Here is a 6,000-nt window from a genome sequence, read left to right as displayed (position 1 = left end):
ATTGTCGTTTATTCACCAAGATGTTTGCTACGTGAATAATTTCACATGGATATGCTCAACAAATCTAGTATTCTCACTAGAGAAAAATTCAGAGCATATAAGGGTAGCAATTTTGACACAACAAAAATCTCAAGAAGAAATTAGTAGATCCCTACATCTAATAGAACAAACAAATACTTATGCACGAATGTTTGTGAGTGATAATCCATCTAAGAACAATACAAAATTAGCATAGAGAATCATCAAACATTTGACATAAGTATACCTGAAATTTATCTCACTCAACCAGGATTTTTTGTGAATGAACATTCATCCTTGTGTTTAATTAATTAGCACAAGTATGAGTCTTGAGCTCATTAAATGAACATTGTTTTCGGTTAAACCTCTCTTTCCTGAAATCTGAAGAAAAAACATTATGATGCGAAACATTGTCATAAAATTTGCAATCATCAACATATGATGCAAATTTTTTATTCTTACCCGAAGAATTTTTCCCAGAGGAAATTGACAGCCTGTCAATAATATCTTTATATCCTTCAATTATTCTTTTTAGGTTGTCTTTCATACCTCCAATTTTTATTTCTTCTTCTGGTACCTTTTTCACACCATATACAACATTATCTCCCTTTTTGAAAGAAGAAAAACCATGAGTTCTTCTTGACCGAACAACATTGGGGAGTCTGTTAAGTTCTTGAACATTTGAATAACACCTCGAACTGACTTTCCTGGTAGAAAACACAGGGTGAGTACTAAAACCAAGTGGTTTATACATACAAATGTCAGTTACACCTTTGAGAATTAAATATAAGGTGTGTTGAAGATGAATGAAATAATTGTCATTCAACCTAGATTTCTTCTTTTGTTCAACATGACCTTTTGAATTACAAAAGAGACATACTTTCTGATCACCTAAGTGATTAGAATGAACATACTCAACACTATTGTTGGGAGACTTCTCACTTCCATGTAATGTGGATATTCCTTGATTAGAGGAAGACACGTGCACATTATTTTTGACAGGAAGGGATTTAGGTTTTGCTTCTGAAACTTAATTTTTTCCAGTTAAATCAGAGGCAGCAGGTATGGTAGACTCTTTGGAACACTCTTGTAAGGAGAGTTTACTTAAGAGATGTTCAATTTACAAAGAATCATTTTTAAGTTTTTCCTCAAGTAGAGTTCGTGAAGAACAGACTGAGACATTTTCCTCTTGAAGGACTTAGATGAGAGTCGCGCTCATTTACCATACCAAAAAGAACATTGATTTTATGTTTCAATCGGTTGACATCATCAGCCTGGATTCTAACGAGTTTTAGAATCACTGCACTCTCTTTGGCTGCATTCCTTTCAACTTCAGAGTCAGACTCGTCAGTAAGGTAGCCAGGAAAACACTTGCCAATGTATATGTCTGTTTCCTTGGAACACAAGGTTCTTCTATGTTCGAGATTGACAAATATTTCTCTTTAATAGACTTCAAGGAAACAGAACTTTTAATTCTGGCGATGCGTTTATCAGAGACAATATCGTCCATCCTCAAATCGCTACAAATACAGACTTATGAGGTCTTTAATGTGTTTGTCTGCTATGATACCAAATTGAAAATGCGGGGGTCTAATAACCACACCAACAATTCGTTTGGAAATTTGAGAGGACTTACTCCAATATGAAAAAGCGGGGGCCTAACAACACCACCCAATATTTCGCTTAGCAATCTGTATGGACTAACTCCTAAATACTTTGCTAGAGAATTAACTAGACAGTCAGACTCAATCTAGATAAAAGTATCTCAAGGAGTTAATATCTCTCTCTTGATTTTATTTTTACTCAAGATAAAAGCAATAGCGACTCTTTATCAAATACAAGGAATAACTTGGACGGTACCAAAGACCAATGTCCAAGGATAAATCAATATCAATCAACAACCAAAGGTTGGATTTCCAATTGATGATCACGAACGCACAACCTGTATTATTTCAATTATATAAAATATAATGCGGAAAAGAAATAACATAGACACCAGAAGTTTTCTTAACGAGGAAACCGCAAATGCAGAAAAACCCCGGGACCTAGTCCAGATTGAATACACACTGTATTAAGCCTCTACATACACTAGCCTACTCCAAGCAAACTTCGGACTGGACCATAGTTGAACCCCAATCAGTCTTCCACCGATCCAAGGTACAATTGTACTCCCACGCCTCTGATCCCAGCAGGATACTATGCACTTGATTCCCTTAGCTAATCTCACCCACAACCAAGAGTTGCTGCAACCCAAAATCGCAGATTTGATAATAAACAAATCTGTCTCACACAGAAAAGTCTATCAAAGGATAAATTTGTCTCCCACAGAAAAACCATAGGTTTTGTTCCGTCTTAAGATATGAAAATCAAGGTGAACAGGAACATCCGGTCTTATAATCCCGAAGAACAACCTAGAGTAATTAATCACCTCTCTACAATCCTTCCTGACTACACATGCGGTTTGTCGAGGAATCACAAATAGTGAGACGAAGATGTTTGTGACTTTTTTATCTTGCCTATCGGAGAACTCTCACGATCTCAAGACAATCAAATATTGTACTCGTACGATAGAAGATGCAAGATCAGATCACACAACTACGATAAAGTAGTATCGGTCTGGCTTCACAATCCCAATGAAGCCTTTAAGTCGTTAACCTGGTTTTAGAGAAGAAAACCAAAAGTTAAACGAGAATCGACTCTAACGAGCGCACTAGTATCACACAGACGTGTGGGGATTAGTTTTTCACAATGCTAGATGTCTCCTTTATATAGCTTTCAAATCAGGGTTTTTCCTTAGTTACAAAGCAATCCATACTCACCGTTAGATGAAAACCTGATTTAGATTCAAGCTAATATTTCTCAACCGTTAGATCGAAAACTTAGCTTGTCACGCACACTTGGGTAAACTTTTACTGGGTTTGCGAAAACCATGCCCAAACGTGTGCGTGTATGTTGGTTCAACATAGTAACCCAAAAGGTTAAACATATGAGCATTTCATATTAACCTTGTTCTTCTTCACCATAACTAGTTCAATTGACTCAAATGAACTAGTTAAAGAGTTGTTCAATTTCTATGAGATATTATGTAACTACACAAGACACAATTGAAACAAAGATGATTCGATTCGAATGAATCGGCTCATGAACTTTATAGCCACGGTTTGCATAAAGAATTCCTTAGTAATTTAAGTTTCATTTTCAGAGCACATCTTTAGATCATAACCACTTAAGCTCACAAACAAGTTAGCTGACTTAAGACAACCGACACAGTTTTCCAAACTCAGCAGAAAATCTCGGCAAATAGACTTCCGCCAGTTCGCGGACTTACACGCAAACGAGGTTTTGAAAAATCCCAGCATAAATTCTCGGTACGAGAACTTCCGTCAGTTCGCGGACTTGGCAAAGCCAATTCCTCCGGTTTCTCTCAATCAACAAAGTTCGAAAACTTCGGATTTAGGAATACATGGTTATGTAATCTAAACTCTCATTCCAATCATTGAGACATTCTCAGAGGAAGTTATATAGCCGTTATTCACAGACCGTTTCACGTCAGAGCAATTCTCAAAGTAATTGAAACTTTTCATGACTTTCGTCACTAGGTGAAGATAAACTTGATCAAAGCGAAACGCTTTATCAACACATGATTTCGAGACATAGATAGGCGAGATATACTCGGCTCGAAATATCAAATGTGTATGATCCAGTCTATATAGCATACGACTTTTGTCTCATAAGCAGTAGGAGATAGAAGAGATAGACTTGTGAGTGATTGATAAGTTCAAGTCTCCACATACCTTTTTGTTGATGAAGTTCCACGGTTCCTTGAGTAGATCTTCGTCGTTGTATGATGAATCGCCATGAAGCCCTTGAGCTCAACTACACTTTTCTATCCTAGTCCGAGACTTAGCTATGTAAGCTAAATTCAAGACTCATAGTTTTGATCACTAACATTGACAAACATGCTTGAGATAGCAACGCATGCGAGGTCGACCGATCTATGCTCTAACAATCTCCCCCTTTGTCAATTTTAGTGATAAAACTATTAATACATATTGATAGACACATTTATTGTCTAATTTGATCTCAATACTATATATTGTTGGCACTCGATTTTGTACTAATTTTGTTATTTTATGTATTTGTAGGTATTTTTTGGAAATAAATATTTTTTGGAAAATTCGGCTCGAAAAGTTGATTTTGGCACCCGGAGGACAATTGTTATTCGGATTCTCGCTTTTGGATAAGGGGTAACCTAATTACTAAGGGGAACCCCAGGTCACCCTAGGTCACCCCAAGGAAGCTGCTATTCACACCCCAGTTCAGGATAGGGGGACACCCTTTCTTCTTCGTTTGAAAACTGAAAATTGGCGGGAAACGAATGACAGTTCTGCATGATGTTTGATCGAGAAAATGAAGAAGTTGGAACGCGATTCAATCGCTGAAAATTGGCATAAAGATGTGATATGACATAGGGAAGACATTTTGGGCATCGAATTTGATCGACATTGGCTGGAAAGCTCGTTTTAATTCACGAGCTCAAAACAGAGCAACGTGAACTGAACACGAGCTCAATCGTGTTTCTGCTATGCATGGAGTGATGTGGAGGCGCGGGAAAGCTTCTGAGGCGTGGAGAAGCTGATTAGGAGCGTACAGGGAGTGAGTTAACGTGTGGAGAATCTAAATTTGGTAATTATTCCTATTTCTGGGCAGCGAGCAATTAGAGGATTAATGGGAAATTATACGCATTGATGTTAGTATTTTTGGGCTCCAAAACACTATAAATACTAGCCTAATTTGTCGAAAAGAGGTTAGCAAGTCATTGGGAGAGAGTTAGAGCCGAGAGAATCGAAAGAAGAGGTCGACAGCAAAAGAAGTTCTACTGCTGCTCAGCCAAGAACACGAAGAACATTTACAGTCCAGGAAAGTCGTTGATTAGTGTCGCATATTTGCGACAATTCTCAGTTCCTTTCCCGCGTCTTCACAACAGTGCTTACAACACTTCAGTTGTGTCGTTCTTCCTTGACGCTTCTTGTGTGTCGCAACGGACGGTCTTAAAATCGATTTTCCTATTATTTCATCATTTGTAATCAATTTGTGAGCATCAATAAAATCTTTTGAGTATTTTTCCAACATGATGAGAGGCTAAATTCTTGGTGATTGAGGCAATGGAGGATCTATTCACTCATGTTTGATTGGTAATATTTTTATTTATAATTTCGTTAATTATTTATTTTGTTTAATTCACTTGGATAAATATATAAAAAAAAAAGATAAAATGGTTTTCTTTATCATTTGTGAATCAGTTTGATGTTTTATGCTTAGAATAATTCTTTGATAAATCATGCTTAACGATTACAACTTAATATTTGGACACCTTTTAAATTAAAAAGTGATTTAATAAGAAAAAGAGTTTAATAATAATTTCTGAAATATTATTTATAACCAATCAACTTGAAGTGGTAGTGAATCGTGAGACTTAATCCTTCTAAAATATTGACATTACTATTAAAAAAATTAATTTCCTTCATTTATTTATTTATTTATTTAAATCTAAAAAAAAGTTACCTTCACAAGTTCGAAAAGAACCCCTGTTTTAAAACCACTATCTACAACAACTTTTGAAAATACATCACATATGGAATACAAAAAAGATAAACTTTAGTGGCTCCTATTCCATAGTATAATCTTCAATGTTCCCTGAAATTTCCGTCCTTCTAAGTACTCCAATGATTCCAAAGGTTGTAAGTTTAGCATCACCGTTGTTGAAGATCCGTAGCTATAACAATGAGAGAAATCGAGATTCTCGATCATCATTATACAGTGACATAGTATTATTATGTAACATCAAAGTCCAATTGCATCACGACTTTAACAATAATACTACAGTGATATGTATCGCTCCCCCTTAGTCAATACTCCATCTCACATGGAAACCACTCCCCCTTACACAATGATCCGAAAACCATATGTATGTGTAGTAGA

Source organism: Papaver somniferum, chromosome 3 (assembly GCF_003573695.1).
Source record: "Papaver somniferum cultivar HN1 chromosome 3, ASM357369v1, whole genome shotgun sequence".
Taxonomy (NCBI): domain Eukaryota; kingdom Viridiplantae; phylum Streptophyta; class Magnoliopsida; order Ranunculales; family Papaveraceae; genus Papaver; species Papaver somniferum.
This window is presented reverse-complemented; position numbering follows the sequence as displayed.